Raw genomic sequence first — 17,871 nt, 5'->3', positions numbered from 1 at the left:
AAAATACCATAGGATGTTTCAAATCTGGACTTCAGGAAGGTTAATTAGGAGGGTTTATTCAGATCTGCTATGAATGACTTTTTCCTCATGTAAGTGCTTTATGTGTGTAAGTCCTGATTCTACGAATTTTAAAACCTACAAATAACTGAGGACTAGATATTTTAAAAATAAAAAATAGTTTGGACCGACATTGAATGAAACTTCCTCCCCTCATCAAATTTCTCACTGGCCCAATTGGTTTTACTAGAGAAATAAACAAGAAATAAGAATCAATAAACAATTTTAATTCACTTATATAATTAAAAGCATATCATTTTTATTAACACATTCAGATCTAATATTTTATTTATTGCTTAGTGAAATTGAAAGTATTAAAGCTCTACAATTGTCAAGCTCTTATTAGCAGAACCTTGGAGTGGATATCTATTTTAGCTGCACAGAGCAGTTTGTGATCACTCCTGACCTCTTCTTAGAGGCTGTTGCTTTGCTGAATGTTCATATTGGTTTCATTCTATACTCTCTAATTAAATTCACTTAGAAAGTCTTCTAGTCATATAATAAAGCCAGGGACAAAGAGGTTTTAGGCTCTGATCTTTTAAAGGACAACCAAATGATTTAGAATGTACATTGTTTAAATACAATGTACACAGAAAAGTTAAAAACAATAACATAGAAAAGTTACATGACTTGGATCAAAGTAAAGAGCTAAAGGAAGGGATTTCCCTGCTGGCACAGTGCTTAAGAATCTGCCTGCCAATGCAGGGGACACAGGTTCGAGCCCTGGTCCGGGAAGATCCCACATGCCGTGGAGCAACTAAGCCCGTGCACCACAACTACTGAGCCTGCGTGCCACAACTACTGAAGCCTGCACACCTAGAGTCGGTGCTCTGCAACAAGAGAAGCCACAGCAATTAGAAGCCCGTGAACTGTGGGCAGGATAATCACCCCACCTCTCCTCCGAAGTCCATGTCCTAATCCCCAGAACCTGTGAATATGCTACCTTACATGGCAAAAGGGATTTTGCTGGTATGATTACATTAACCATTTTGAGATGGGAAGCATATCCTAGATTATCTGGCTGAGCCAAATGCAATCACAAGGTCCTTATAAGTGAATGAGGGAGACAGGAAAGTCAGAGGAGATATAATGATGGAAGTGGAGGTCTCAGTGATGCAATAGCTGGCTTTGAAGATGAAGAGGCTACATGCTGAGGAATGTGGGCCATGTCTAGAAGCTGGAAAAGGCAAGGAATGAATTCCCCACTAGAGCCTCCAGAAGGAACACAGCTCTGCTGACACCTTGATTTTATTCCCATAATACCCATTTCAGGCTTCTGACCTCCAGAACTATACAAAAAGTTATTTGTATTATTTAAAGTGACTAAGTTTGTGGTAATTTGTTGTAGCAGCACTAAGAAACTAATACAGGAACATTTCATTACTCTTTTAGTACTTTTAATATCCTGTTAATTCAGAATTTCAGCATTTGAGTAATTACCTCTCATATTATTACCATGTTAATCATTTTTAAAGGTACAGGTGCTCTCTTTCTCTGGTTGCTAATAACTATCACATTTTACTAAAACATACTTGCTATTTACCTTTAATAACATGAATCTCAAGATTAAAACCTGGAGGCTAGTACACATACAATGAGGAGAATCTACTCTAGCACTGCAAGAAAAATTTAGTGGACATGAAACATGCATTTAAGTATGTGGCAATAGCTACCTATCAAATCTCAAGAGATTAAAAAAAGTCCAGTAGCCCAACTATACTGGCTGTTAAACAAGTTGAAATTTGATTCATAAAATAGAATCTGACTTCAAAAGACAAAAATGGCAAAGTTAACAATGCTACTTTGATGTGACCCTTTAGCAGAAAGCTGACCTTTGTAGCAGTTGTTAAAAACAAGTTAAGTCATTGTAGGAGAGAACTGAGCTTGATATATTATGAAAAATAGGCCTATCCCTTTCATGTAGGTAGAGAGAACTGGCTGAAATTTTATTCTCACCTCATTTCACTACTATTTTAACAGTGAAAGCTGTCACTGTGAAGGCTCATTACACAGCACCTGCGGTGCCTCATTCTGATATAGTAATTCCCAATAATCCTTTTGATGGTAAGCATCCATAAACTCTTCCTTTTCATGGGGAAGTATTATTCAGACACTCTTTAAGGAATTATAATTACAATCTTTAAGGGTTACAATACCTTCAAATAACTAAACAATGGCATATACTCCCAGAAGAAAACAACTTTCCTACCTTTGCCAACCCACTGACAAATTTGGAAAAGATACAATTCCAAACAATGTTCATTACTGCTTATGATTTTGACTCCTGAAACTTTATGAAGAAAACTCTGTATACAGATTATTTTCTCATCTTTTCCAAAGTACTTATGAAAAACAAGAATTTTTAATCCAGATGCTGTTTCCTAAATTGGCCAAAAGGTGTATTCCTTGATTTGAAATGGAAGAAATTATTTTAGCTTAGCACTTGTTGTTTAAGAAAGTAAGCTTCAGAAATTCTCTTGCTTCATCTCCTCCTGTCAGGTTTCAATATCATCTGGTGAGTTAAACTTTTAAAATAGTGTCTACAGAGTAAATTAATTCATTACAGAACATTTTCTTTATTTTCACCTGGCATCACTTTGGGCATCAAGGTGTCCTTTGTACTAAGCAGTTTAATCTGAATTGGCAATATATGGATTACATATATATATAGTAATTTAGAGATTTTACTGTATTTCTCTTATGGAATGCTTTATACAATTTATTTTTTCTCCTTCTGTGATATGGTAAAATGCCTCTAGAGAACTTTATGGTTTATGTAACATAAAGTTACATAAAAGTACAACAAGTAAAGTATGAGTTTAAGGAAAAATATTTCAAGAAAAGTAAACTCTAGCCATTTTTAACCTATACTTGAAATTTTTCCCTTCTTGTACTTCTGTAATGAGGCAACTGATAACTAAGGGAATTCTAAAAATCTAAACAAGCATTATAAACAAGGCACTGCTGCAAAAGGTGGAAGATGCAAAGACAATTCCTGCCCTCCAGGAGTTTTCATTTTGGTGGGGACCGGAAGAATGATGATAAGAGACTAACAGCCCCATCATGTGGGAGCTCTAGACAAGCAATCCAAGGATATGTTAGAGAAAGACTGTATCCAGAGGGATCCATAAAAGAAACTGCCCTGACGATGGATAGGATCTTAGTGAATAGAGATGGGGGACATTCCAGGCAAAGGGGAAAGTGTGACCAAAACCAGAGAAATATGGTATATTGTTTTCCAAGGGGTGCTGTAACAAAGTACCACAAATTAAGTGGCTTGACATAACAAAAATCTATTCTCCCATAGTTCTGAACGATAAATATAAAAAATCAAGGTGTTATCAGGGCCATGCTCTCTCTAAAGGCTTTAGAGGAGAATTTTCCTTGCCTCTTCCTAGCGTCTCATGGTTGCCTGAAATCCTTGGTGTTCCTTGGCTTATAGACACATCAGTCCAGTCTCTGCCTCCATCATCACATTCTCCTGTGTGTGTCTCTCTTCACATGACTGTCTTCCATGTGTGTCTGTGTCTCTTCTCCTATTCTTATAAGGTTACCAGTCATATGGGATTAGGGCCCACCCTAATCCAGGATGACCTCATCTTAACTACATCTACAAAGATTACATCTACAGAGACTCTATTACCAAATAAGATCACATTCACAGGTACTGGGGGTTAGGACTTGGACATGTGTTTTGGGGGGACACAATTCAACCCACAACATATGGTAATGAGAAGTTCAATGTGGCTAGAAAGTAGACTACATCTTGGGGAAGAATGAAAATAACACAGGAAAGAGTTGTAGAAGACCTTGATGAATAAGCAATGGGTTGTGCCACAGAATTGTTTTCTTCGTAAATTTATTTATTTATTTATTTGTTTGTTTGTTTGTTTATAATTTTTTTGGCCACGCCGTGCAGCTTGCGGGATCTTAGTTCGCCAACCAGGGATTGAACCCGGGCCCCGGCAATGAACGCCCAGTATCTTAACCACTGGACCACCAGGGAATTCCCCCACAGAATATTTTTAGGTAAAAGAGTATTACTAATGAAACTATCCATTTGGGAAAATTAAGTTGTCATTATTATGTAAAACTCACGTGAGAAAAAGACAAAATAACATGCAAAGTCAGAGAGTTACTTTAGGAATAGAACGTGTTTGTGATGCCTCAAATAAAATGGTCTCAGAAGGTCTATAAAGAATAGCACATACGAGAGAGACTGGTTATAGGAGATAAAAGATGAGGTAAGACTGAATTTGAGGACTCGGAGAATAGTGGTACGATTATTATCAGTATGTTAATTGTATTGCATTTTAACACCAATTCTCTGACACTAACTGGGTGTCCTACAATTCGACTCTGACACTATCTACTGAGAGTTAGTGCAGGCCACACAAGTAAAGGGCAAAGTCCTTCACAAGACTGTCCTTGCTTCAGACACCAGCCACCTGCACATCTGCTGACTACAAATTCTCAGGTTTCTTACAACCCCTCAGGTTTGATAATTTGCCAGAACAACTCACTGAATTCACTGAAAGCACTGTAGTTACAATTACAATTTTATTATAAAAAATACCATTCAGGAATAGCTAAATGGAAGAGAAACATAGGACAAGGTGTGGGGTGGGGGACGGGAGGAGGGGGACACAGAGTTTCCATGCCTTCTCCTTATGCAATCCAGTGCAGCACCATCCTGGCACATTAATGTGTCTATGAACCAGGAAGCTCCACTGAGCCTCAGATCCAGAATATTTATTGGGGTTTCACCACATAGGTATGATTGACTAAATCACTGGCCACGTGACTGAATCCAATTTCCAGTCCCTCTCCCCTCCCAGGAGGTTGGGAGTGGGGGTTAGGGGAGTGTGGTTGAAAGTTCCAATCCTTTAATCATGTGCTAGGTCTTTCTGGTATGGCCAGTCCCTCACTTGAAACTATCTAAGGGCCCACCAAGAGTCATTTCATTAGCATAAATTCAGGTATGGTAGAAAGGGGATTGTAATGAATAACAAAAGATACTCAGGAAATTCCAAGTTTTTGAAGCTTGTGCCAGGAACTGGCGACAAAGACTAGATATATTCTTTATTATATTACAGGCATATTAATAACAACTATTTATTAAGGACTTGATCTGCAACAGGTACATTTAACTCTCACAAAGCCTTATTATTATCATCTCCATTTTACAAATTAGGAGATTAAGTCTCAGGGATCATATGAGCCCCAACTTCATAACACTAGTAAATGGTAAAGATTCGAAGTCAGGTCAGTTTACTCCAGAGCCCATGCTGGTAACCACAATGCATACTTCCTTACTGTGTACCCTTGGGCAAATCACTTTACCTCTCCAGACTATCTAGTAAAATGAAGAGGCTATGATTACCAATGTTCCTTTCAACTCCAGTGTTTCCCTTTTTCATTTAAATTGTTTCAAAACACCACAATATCCTACTTATGAGTAAAGAATGATTTACTATTACTCTGTTGTTGGACATTTAGGCTGCTTCCAGTTTTTCCTTAATATAATTAACCCTGCAGTGAACATCCCAGTGCACTCACTATCTGTTTTACAGATTATTTCCTTAGAATAAATTCTTAGAAATAATCCTATGTAAATGTATTTCAGTAATACGGATTTTTTTAAAATTTTCTTAATCTAATGAGAATTTTAAATTATCATTTTAATATACCTGCTTTTAAAAAGCAATATTATGCTATAATAGGAATTTAGCAAGAAAAAAAATAACACGTTTTATTTTAACTTGATTTCTTTAAAAATTTTTATCACTAACTTTTTAATATCAGGTCTACGTCTTCTTATCTTCATAAAATTACATTTGTTAATGATAATAACAATTCATAAGAAGAGAAGAAAACACATTATACTTACACCTGATTACTTTTAAATTGTAACACCTTATTCACAGATGTATCCCTAGGGCTTAGAACATAGAAATCAATAAGTACTTATTGAATGAATAAACTTGTCTTGGTCTTTTTGTTTATTCTTTCAGACTAACTTTATAAAAAATTTTCAGTTCCCCCCTAAAAAAAACTCCATAAGGAATTTAAATGGGAATTGTATTGAATTTTTTTTTTTTTTTATAGCTACTTTTATTTTTATTTATTTATTTATTTTTTTGGCTGTGCTGGGTCTTCGGTTCGTGCGAGGGCTTTCTCCAGTTGCGGCAAGTGGGGGCCACTCTTCATCGCGGTGCGGGGACCGCTCTTCATCGCGGTGCGGGGACCGCTCTTCATCGCGGTGCGCGGGCCTTTCACTATCGCGGCCCCTCCCGCTGCGGGGCACAGGCTCCAGACGCGCATGCTCAGTAGTTGTGGCTCACGGGCCCAGCCGCTCCGCGGCATGTGGGATCCTCCCAGACCAGGGCTCGAACCCGCGTCCCCCGCATTAGCAGGCAGACTCTCAACCACTGCGCCACCAGGGAAGCCCTGTATTGAATTTTTAAGTTGACTTAAGATGGTGTGAAATCTTCAAAATGTTTAGGGTTTCCATCCAAAACTTAGCATGCCTCTCCTTTCATTCAGTGGTGAAAAACTAAGGGTGTTTCTATTAAAGGGTGTTTCCAATATTTTTTCTCTCTGGTAATAATTTGATAGTTTGGATTATATAGGTCAAACACATTCCTCAATAAAGGCATGCCTATGAATTTTATTTGTTGATACAGTGAATGAGATATTTTTCATTACATTTTCTACCTAATTATTGCCAGAATAGTTGAGTGATTTTTTTTCCTGAACTACTTTATTAATTCAAATGTTCAGTTTAACATAAAAATTCTATCATCTATTTCCCCCTAGGATTTAAACCACTTATTTATTTACTATCTTATTGCATGAGTCAGAAATTTCAAAACAATTTTAAATTATAGTGACTGACAGACTAAATATAAAAATGGATAATGGCCAGACCATATAGAAAATAGAAACCTGACCCACAAGCTGCACCCACCTGCCCAGGAAACCAACCCCTTATCTACAATAAACAACCCAGGAAGCCAGCCTGCTATGTCAGACTTGCAGGAAGCCAGGTTGCTATCTATAGTGACAATCCTAGAAGCTAAACAATAACTTCTATAACAAATGGCTCAAAATGGCCAGGACTTCATTAATAACTGACAGCTTCCCTACTTTTGGTCCCCACTTCCAATGTGGGACCAACCATAGAAAGCCAAATATGCACCCCTAACCAATCACGCAGGATGCCCCATTTCTAGTTAGCCTGCCTACAAGCTTCTCCATGCCAGCAGCCTCCAATCAGCACACACCTGAAGCCTTCCCTTTTTCCACTATGAAGCTTTCCCATTTCTGCACCTGATTTTGAGTCACTGACAAAACTCAGGTAACAGAGGCTGATTCCTTTGCTATAGCAAGCTCAGAATAAATAGGCTTTGCTTTTCTCATTTGGTTGGTCTTCATTTATTTGCACAGGCAATAGCAGGCTTCCTTAATTTTGCTCCTCATCTTAATGGAAACATCCTTAATTTTTTTTTGCCATTAAGAATAATACTGTTATTTTAAGAATGGATAAACAACCAGGCCCTATTGCATAGCACAAGGAACTATATTCAATTTCCTGTGATAAACCATAATGGAAAAGAATATAAAAAAGAATGTATATATATGTATAACTGAATCACTTTGCTCTACAGCAGAAATTAACACATCATTGTAAATCAACTATACTTCAATTAAAAAAAGAAAGAAGAATATTGTTATTTTGAAAAATATTTTTATCATATTGAAGTATTCTTCTATTCCATTCCTAATAAGTACTTAAAATAGAATGTTTACTTTTTATCAGATATCTTTTCAGCATCTGAAAAGATCTTGTATTTTTCATTTTCTGTGTTTTAAGATTAGATTTCTTATTATTAAGCCATCCTCAAATTTCTGAGATAAGCATTTCTCAGTTGTGATTAATTATTCTTTCAATATATTTTAATATTTATTTGCTTGTCTTTTTAGTTAAGATTCAAAGTCTATATTTATAGGCAAGACTCATTTTTAGTATTCAGTATTAACCTTACTAGTTTTATTTTCCAATGGATAATTTTATTTTCAGACTGAGAGGGCATCTTTTAGGTACTTAAAAAAGATAAACCAGAATGTTAGCAGCCACCTATAATTATAAAGGAATAATAAACAAATGCCTCACCTTCAAGAGTATAACAACATGGGGCTTCCCTGGCAGTCCAGTGGTTAAGACTCCGTGCTTCCACTGCAGGGGGAGTGGGTTCGATCCCACACACCAAGGGGCACGGCCAAAAAAAAAAAAAGAGTATAACAACAATTCAAATGTATTCAAAAGTGAGGTGAAAATAAACCTACTTGCAAATATCTGCTTTAATTAAATAGAAAACCATCATTTTAAGCATTGTCTTTATTGGAAAATTCTCTACTGTAGAGAACCATAGCACTCAAGCTAAAGAGAAAAGTCTATTGATATTAGGAACAAAACTTAAGACTTCTCAGAAATAAGAATAGTAAATACATAAAATAATGCTTTCTTTTAACGCTAACCTGTTCCTGTATTAAATGAGAGTATATGTTTTGCATATCAAATTAATATATGTTTGGGCTTCCCTGGTGGCGCAGCGGTTAAGAATCCGCCTGCCAATGCAGGGCACACGGGTTCAAGCCCTGGTCCGGAAGATCCCACGTGCCGCAGAGCAACTAAGCCTGTGTGCCACAACTACTGAGCCTGCACTCTGCACCCCGTGAGCCACAACTACTGAAGCCCGCGTGCCTAGAGCCCGTGCTCCGCAGCGAGAGAAGCCACCGCAATGAGCAGCCCACGCACCGCAACGAAGAGTAGCCCCCGCTCGCCACAACTAGAGAAAGCCCGCGCACAGCAACGGGACCCAACACAGCCAAAAATAAATAAATAAAATAAATTAATTTTTTTAATTAATATATGTTTAAAATCTGACTTCATGAAGTTTACTATCCTGCTGTTAATGATATTAATATTTTTAAATAATTAGACATAAGTAAAATATAACCATAAAAATTTAATATATGCTAAAAAGGAGATATCAAAAATCACTGGCAAAGGGATAGATGATTCAATAATAAATAGTGCTGGAAAAACTAACAATTTGGGAGCATGGAGAGACCAAAAAGAGTGTCCAAAGAATGGGCCCAGGGGCTCCCCCAGGGTTGCCTGACAATGAGCTGGCTGGTATCTGGAGATGCCTGATCTCACCTTCCTCCAGTCTCCAAGTGCTGGACAGCTAGTGTTTCCAGCAGCTCTCTAAAGAGCTGGCACCCAAGCTTAGGCTATTTGACACCCAAATTCAGCTCCACTCTCAGGCCACTCCCATGTTTGACCACAGCACACCTGGTGCACTCAAGCAAGTACACCACTCTCCTGGAGAGTGAGTGCATGGCCCCTTGCATCCTGCTGACCCTTCTATTTATGAATTCCTGCTTGAACCAAATAATACTTAGTGTTGATTGCCTGAGTCCTTTGCTTGAGGAAATGGGTTTAAACCCTGACCTCACATTATGCACCAAAACTAATTCTGGAAGGTAAACAAAATAAGGCCAGTAAAATAAAAGTTAATAACAACAACAAAAAAGGTTAATAAAAATAAATAAAGACAATGAAAAGCTAGAATAAAGTAGAATTAAATGATTTCCAAATCTCTGGAGGGTGAGACAAATTTCTAGGCTTCATAAGAAGATAAATCACAAATAAAAACACTAATTGATTTACTGCTTACTACATAAATATTTTAAACATTCATATAACAACAAAAAGACAAAGAAGAGAAGAAATATTTCATCTAATATGACAAAAGGTTAAAATCCCTACTACATAAAAAATTAATACAATTGATTTTTTAAAATCAAATCATTGAAGCCTAATTGATAAAGGTTATAAACAATCTACAAAGGACCATGCAACCAGTAACCAAAGAAATGCAAATGAAAGCAACAACAAGGTACCATTTTAACCTACTTTTCCTCCTACTTTTCTGACAGCTCCTTCTTACGCTCTTTTGCTCTTCATCTCCCCAACCTCTGTATGTTGAAGTGCTCTAGGAATTCAATAGTATTTAGACTCATTACCTAATGACCTCAACCAGTCTCATGGCTTTACACAGCATCTATTTATCACTGATTCCCAAAATTTATATCTCCAACTCAGACTGGAATATCCAGCTGCCTACTTGCCATCAACACTTGAATTTTTAACAACAGACTCAAACCTAATGCAAATATATCTCATTCTGTACTACTGATAATGCCTCTCTCTCCCAAACCAGCTTCTCCTGCAGCCGTCTCCTTCTCAGTTGATGGCAACTCCATTCTTCCTGTTGCTCAGGCCACAAATCTTGGTACCATCTTGACTCCTCTCTCTCATATGCCACATCTCATCAGTCAGCAATTTCTGTCAGCTCCACCTCCAAAATACACCCAGAATTCAATTCACTTCCCCGACCCCCACCAGGATCCAAGCCACCATCATCTTTCACCTGGATTATTGCAATAACCTCTTAACTGGTGTGCTGGCTTCTGTCCTTGCCCCCCTTCCTCTGTTCTCAGGAGAGTAGCCAGAGTGAACCTGTTAAAACCTAAGGCAGATGCTCTCACTCCTTTGCTCAACTCTCCAATAGTTGCCCATTCCCATTCAAAGTAAAATCCAAAGACTTCACAAGCTCTACATGATCTATTCCCTTCTTACCCTACCTCACCCCTTATCACCATGACTTCATCTAATATTGCTATCCCTCTTGCTTACCTTCTTCTAGCCACGTGGCTTTGGTGTCCCTCTAACCACACAAGCCATGCTCCTACCACAGAGCCTTTGCATTTGCTATTCTTTATCTAGATATCAAATAGCTCACTTTCTAATTTCCTTTGGGTCTTTACTAAAAACTTGCCTTAATTTTCCTCCTCCCCTTTCCTTCCTTTCCTGGTAATTCAGTCTTAAAGATATTCAGTGGGGCAGAACAAGGTACACTGGCCCATAGTGGTATGTCAGAGCCAAGCAGGACCAAGAGGGCACCCATGCAGAGGGATGGCCTGGCATGGGGTGTCAGACCTGAGCAGGGTGAAGATGTTCTTACATGGACTGGGTGGAGCCCATATTGAGCCCATATTCAGTCAGAAGGGCATCGAGGCAGGGGAAAGGGTGGCAGCAGAGGAAGAGATTATTTATACACAGAGGGTTTGATCAAATAAGTAAATACATTGAGGATAAAGACAGCTAATTTCTCACTAATACAGTATAGAGGTACAAAGATGGAAAGGGATAAAACTAGAATGAAAACTGAAGTGTTGGATTGAAATTGAAGTGAACTCATGGTTTTCAATATAGTTATAGTATAAATAAATATAGTATAAATAATATACTTATAGTATAAATAAATATATGTGTATATTGTTTATATATATGTATATGTAAATGTATACATACACAAATATTCTCGGTCCACTGAGAGTACCTGGAAGGAGCAAAATGCCAATAGCAATGAGCATACCTAGCACACAGAGTGTGGCTTCAAGACAGCATTCTCAAGGGCTCCTTGGAGAAATGCCTGATTCCAGGGTTGGGGCAGGAAAGTACAAGATAAGCCTGGAACATCTTGGTATGCCAGAAAGCAAGGACATGTTCAAAGAATGATCGGGACATGATGAAAAGACACAGAAGCTTAGCTTGAAATGTTCCAACGGGAAAATGTGAAAATAGTTTTACCACCAAAATAATGATACTAGCTCACTGATTAAAATAGGAAACTATGAGCTCATATAGACATAGACAAATAAACTGAAAATTTGATGAGAAATGTCATTAAGTATCTCCCCACAAAATACTTAATTACAAAGAGAAGACGACTAACTTTAAAGTGGAGAAGTTTGGAAGACACCATTTAAATCAAGTGATCAAAGTAAACAGTATCAGTAATGGGCCAAATAGAAATTATGTGCCATCTGATAAGATACAACAAGAATACAGCATTGCTTCTGTGATATTCCTGCCAAAAATGCATAACCTTAAGTCTAATCATAAGGAAACAGCAGACAAACCTAAATTAAGGGCTATTCTACAAAGTTAAGTGGCCTGAAATTTTCAACAGTGTCAAGGTCATAAAAGTTGAAGAAACACTGAGAAACTGTTTCAAACTGAAGGAAACTAAAGAGACAAGATAACTAAATGTAATAAGTCATAATGGAGAACTGGATCTTTGCTAGGAAGGGCATTATTGAGACAGCTGACAAAATTTGACGGGGGTGGGGGGGATTGGGGGTGGGGAGGAGGGGTGGGGGTGGGGTGGAGGGGTGGGGATGGGGGGGTGAGGAGGATAAGACAGTCATAATGTATCAGTGTTAATATCCTTATTTTGATGGTTACATTTTGGTTAAGTAAAAGAATGTCTTTGTTTATAGGAAAGACACCCTAAAGTATTTGGGGAAGGTGGAACATTATATAGGTAAGTAACAGACTTTCAAATGGTTCAGGAAAAAAAAGGTTTTGCTACTATGCTTGCAAGTTTTCTGTAGGTTTGTGATTTAAATTTAAAACATTTTTTAGAATTTTGTCACTTATTCAATGAGACCTTTACTAGCCACTCTAAAATGCTCACCCCAATGACACTTCACATTCTCCTTTCTGCTTTATTTTTTACCTTTAGCAAACATATTTCATTTATTTATCTAGTTGATTGTTTCACCCAGGAGGATCTATGAGGGCAGGAATTTTTGTCTGTTTTATTCACTGCTGTGTCATGAGCGCTTAGAACATTGCTGGAACACAGCAAGTGCTCAATAAATAATGAATGAATAAATGGATAAGCCTGTTAAATAAATGTTTGAAGAAAGATATAACCATTACAAGGACCGGTGAAATAAAACTGTTACTCTCATCATCAATGATAGTTTGTTAAAAATCCTTTTGGAATTGAAAGTCATAAAAATATTAATATCCTTTAACCTATAAATTCCACTTCTGGGAATTTAGTCTAAGGAACTATCCTAAAATATGGGGAAGTAATCACAATGTCAAGGTGTTCACTAGAGTGTTATTTATACAAAAAAAATAATAATAATAAAAGAGAGAGAGAAATATTCAAAAAGCATTGGATAAATTATGCCATATCCACAGATTAAAATTCTATTTCAAATTCCGCCATCCTCTGAGCCACCTCTCGCAGTCAGCGCGTCCCAGCCCATTCTCTCCGTGCCCCGTCTGTACCCACATTTACACCTCCACACACACCCGAAGCCACAAAGTATACCCTGTGCGCTCCAACTGCACTCTGTTTTTACCTTCCTGGGAAACCCCACACTCCACCCATCCGGACCAGGCCCTGGCCCTCGCCCCGGCCTGCAGGCGTCCCCTATGCTGTTGAAAAGAGAACATTTCCGGATGGAGGGGCTTGGGTAAATGGGCCAGTTTCCCCATCGCAGGGTGCTGGCAGTTGGGCTGGGTCCAAGAGACCGGTGCCCTGAGTCTGTTCTTCAGGGGAAAGGCTCCAGGTACAGGCAGCGATGGTCTCCTGAGACGAATTCTAGACACCTCACTACTGCTGGGAGGAACAACCGGTCCCAGCGATGTGCGTTCGGGTTGCTTTGGCCTTGGACCTTGGGGCACCATGGTTCCTGGCCAGGGGCTCACGTCACTGCCCCAGAAGAGACTTGCGCCCCTTGCGTGTGCAGTTTCTGGCCTCCGGCAGTCCTGCCCCTGCACAGCCTCTGAGCCAGAGCCCTGTCCCGGACACCTGGCCACAGGCCCTGAGCCGAGGCGGCGCTGCGCTGTGACTCTGAGTAGGAGGGAAGGCACTGAGGACCGGGGTTTGCTTAATAGGCGGCATGAGCCACACTCCTTACGGAGGAGTCTGGGACAAGGGGCCTCCAACACTGGGGCACCCAGGTGATGTAAAAGAAAAAAAAAATTAATTAATATATTAATTTAAAATAAGGCTATAGGTATAAAGTTTCAATTATGCAAGATGAAAAAGTTCTAGAGACCTGCTGTACAACATTGTGTTTATAGTTAACAATGTAGTTAAATTTTACAGTTAAAATTTTGTTAAGAGGGTAGATCTCATGTTGGTTTTTTATCACAAGAAGAAAAAGGCTATAAAATATATACCATTACATGTAAAGGATGTTTAAAAAAATCTATCATGCCAATCTGTGTATGTGTACAGATATGGAATTAAACACATTAAAAAAAATTCTATTTCATTTGAAATTCCATTTGTTTTGAAATTTCATTTCATTTGAAATTCTAATAATGCAGGAAACTGCTTTTTTAAATGTATTATTACATGAAGGGAAAAAACAAACAATATAAATTTACAGTCTATGAGTCCAACTAAATAAAAATATGCACTGTAATAAGCAATTATTGTATTGGGGCAAATTTTGTTCTTCTCTATTTTCCAAATTGTTGGTAATATGGTTGTAATTTACATTCTTAAAATACATCTATAATAAATTTATATTTATTTTTAGAAAACACATCATGGATGAAATTAGCTAGATGTAGAAAGTATTAACCCCATGAAAGAATAACTGTTTGGCTGAAGAGATTAGGAACATACAAATCAAATATTGACTAGTCTGCATTCAAATATGACTAAATATAAAAGAGGTGAAAAAATTTTAAACCTGTTTGAATAAAATGTTAATAGAAAAAAGTGATTTACATAAAATCAAAAGAAGAATTTGGCAGTATCAGTGTATTACTGCTGATGCAAGACATGTTAAATGCAACAAACTCTAAAACCACCAAAAAGGTATACTCTACTGGATCAGGGTAGGTTCATCATGCTTGTCAGGCCAATAAAGTATCCTTCAAGACTATCCAGCACCCCCTGTTCTGATCCATGCTCACCAGAGAGTCTTCTGATTATTATCTTGGCCTCCCAGTTAACTTCTTCTAGGAAAGGCATATCCTAGACCTTCACATAGCCACGTGAGTACTTGAAATAGGGCTAATCTGAATTGACATGTGCTGTAGGTATAAAATCCACCCCAGATTTTGAAGACTCTGTATGAAAAAATAAATAAATAAACTACCTCAGTAATAATTTTCTTGATTACCTGTTGAAATTATAACATTTTGGATAAGTTGGGTTAAATAAAATATGTTGTTAAAATTAATTTTACCTGTTTCTTTTTATTTTTTTAATATGGCTAAAAAGAAAATTTTAAATTACTTTTGTGGCTCACATTTGTGGATATTATTATATTCCTATTGAACAGGAACACTGAACAAGAATACTGCAGTTGGGACTTCCCTGGCGGTCCAGTGGTTAAGACTTCACCTTCCAATGCAGGGGGTGTGGATTCAATCCCTGGTTGGGGAGCTAAATCCCACATGCGGCCAAAAAACCAAAACATAAAACAGAAGCAATATGGTAACAAATTCAATAGAGACTTTAAAAATGGTCCACATCAAAAAAATCAAAAAAAAAAAAAAAAAGAACACTGCAGTCAATGTAATTATACCATCTCCCTATAAAGCAATAAATTGACCTCTGGTTTAGACATTAGCCTCTTGTGAGTTTTCATGGCACAAGCCTGTCCCTCACAGGCTGATCAACTTTGCGTTGACAAAATTAAGCCATGCTAAATGGAAGATGAGACCTTCACTGAAGTGAGCAAGTCAAGGTTCTGGCATCCTCTGAGCTTCCTGGGCACAAGCTGTCAGCTCAGTCATTTCTCTACCTTCCATCATTTTCTCTCTCAGTTCATAATCTTGTGTTTAGACTGTGTTTTTCAAAGGATAGGGTTGTGTATTATTTATCTTTGTTTTCCTAGCACTTAGGTGCTTTAAACAAAGATATTAAAAAGTTTGTTAAATGAACATTTTTCTACATCCTTTGCCTTTGATCATAGCTACAGGCCTCCTTGCCTTGAAATACTGTGCATAACCACCTCACTTCTTCATCCGTTAATTGCCGCTTATAAAGATTGAACACATAAAAACCTGAAAGTGAAGTTATACAGTCATGTGAGTTAAAAATAATAATACCTAATGTGGAGTGAAAGCTTCATAAGCATCACAGCACACTATATTATCAAGGACAGAGCCTTAGAGACAGACTACAGAATTGATATTTCATCATTATGCAATGACCTACATTATATGACCTCTTATTTGTCCCTGAACTCCAACAGCAACCTGAGGCTAATATAAAACAGTGGTGGAAGGGAAAACAGATGACACAAAAAGAAAAGGAGGTTTATTATGGGATCAGTGTAATGATTTGGCTTCATAACATAGACCAGATGGCAATAGCCCCTTTCTCAGCAGGTGGCTTCTCAATGTCCTATGGGTTGTAAAAAAACAAATTCACTATCAACCTCCTCTGCTAATAATTATTTCTGAGTACTGTGGCAGTATCAAAACAATGCTGAAAACACACACAATCCCTCCACACAAGGAGAAATAAATAAATAAACTTCTAAATATTTACTTCTGACAAAAGGAAAATCCTTTTCTGAGAAATACTGTTATCCAACAGAAGATCTTGGCTTCTAAAAACCCAGGTATGTTCTCATCTTTTATTTTAAATGAAGAAGATGGCCTTTGTTTTACCCAATTTTTTGGTTGTTTTGTAAAAGCCATTGAAAATGCCTGAGAAACGATTGGCATCAGTTTTACTGAGGTTTAATATTTATAGTTGCTAATTCTGTAAAATCATGAACCTTTTTTTTTTTTTCTTCACCACGCGGCTTGTGGGCTCCTAATTCCCCGACCTGGGATGGAACCCGTGCCCTCGGCAATGAAAGGGCGGTGTCCCAACCACTGGACTGCCAGGGAATTCCCCATCCTTTAATATTTTTATAAAAATTGTGTATACAAGAATTCGTTTGCCTTCATTTTCCATACCTCCAAAGAAACCTTTCTGTTGTACAAGACAAACTGAATCAAATAGTCTCTGAAAGGTGACTTACCGATTCCAATAAAAAGTACAATTTGATGACAATTTCTCTTCAATAGTTTGAGATACTTCTAACAAACTACAATTCAGTTGCCTTAACTAAAAGCCTGCAAACTGACCTTTACAAAATTTCCCCAATAGAACCGTTCTTTCCTTCTAGGAGAGAGAAAAGATCGTACATATGTTACAGCTCTTTATCATTTTACATATGGGCTGAGCGTCATTTTTTAGTGACTTCCCTCCGGTTAGTTGGTTACTCTAATGTTTTCCAGAATTGATTCGTCCTTAGGTACCGACTTGACTGAACTATTAAGGTTCAGATCAATCCAGAAAGTCTGGCTTTAAGATAGGGAAAATGGGAATAGGAACCGCAGAGCAGGCTAACTCCTAGGGACAAGAAGCAAAGTTCACCACCAAACGAAGGTCACTCAAGTGCAAACTTGAAGCAGAAAGGCACAAGGAGAGGGAGGAACAAAGTGGCCTCAGCTCGAATCGCATTTAGAGATCTAGAAAACAGACATAATACATCTCAGTTTATAGTCGTTAAATCGGATGATATTCGTGAATGTGGGACTAAGAATCATTCAATATTTGAAAATTAGAAAGGAAACAGAAGCTCTGTAAACCGTTAAGCGAGGGCTGTAAAACGTGAGTGAAGAAAAGGAAGGTTGTAAGGACCCCACCTTCCGGGAGAGTTCCAGTCCGCGTTAGCTGGCGGACTCAGGAAGAGGAGGAGGAGGAGGAGGAGGAGGGAACCCTTCAGCGGGACCACTGGCGCCCAAGCTCCCGGCGCGACTTGCAGCAACTCGCTGACGCATGCGCAGCTCGCTGACCTAAAGACGAGGGGGCGCCCCGACCCTCATTTATCTAGAGGCGGGGGAGGGCGGGG

The 17,871-nt window shown here is 38.2% G+C and overlaps 1 long non-coding RNA gene across 2 annotated transcripts in view; it reads right to left on the bottom strand.

Annotated features, from left to right (window-relative positions):
• Positions 1–17,657, bottom strand: part of LOC309667583 — a 51,453-nt gene extending 33,796 nt beyond the window's left edge. The window contains exons 1-2 of one of the 2 annotated variants that reach the window (XR_014267823.1): positions 14,927–17,657; positions 8,234–8,296 (exon numbers count right to left, since the gene is read on the bottom strand). This is a non-coding gene — a long non-coding RNA (uncharacterized lncRNA). Of the gene's footprint in view, positions 1–6,146; positions 8,297–14,926 lie in introns of those variants that run through there. The other variant, XR_014267824.1, reaches the window with a different exon arrangement.
• Between the last annotated feature and the right edge of the window lie 214 nt (positions 17,658–17,871).

The sequence above is a fragment of the Balaenoptera physalus genome (genome assembly GCF_965194825.1).
Source record: "Balaenoptera physalus genome assembly, chromosome: 1".
Lineage (NCBI taxonomy): Eukaryota > Metazoa > Chordata > Mammalia > Artiodactyla > Balaenopteridae > Balaenoptera > Balaenoptera physalus.
This window is presented reverse-complemented; position numbering and strand designations above follow the sequence as displayed.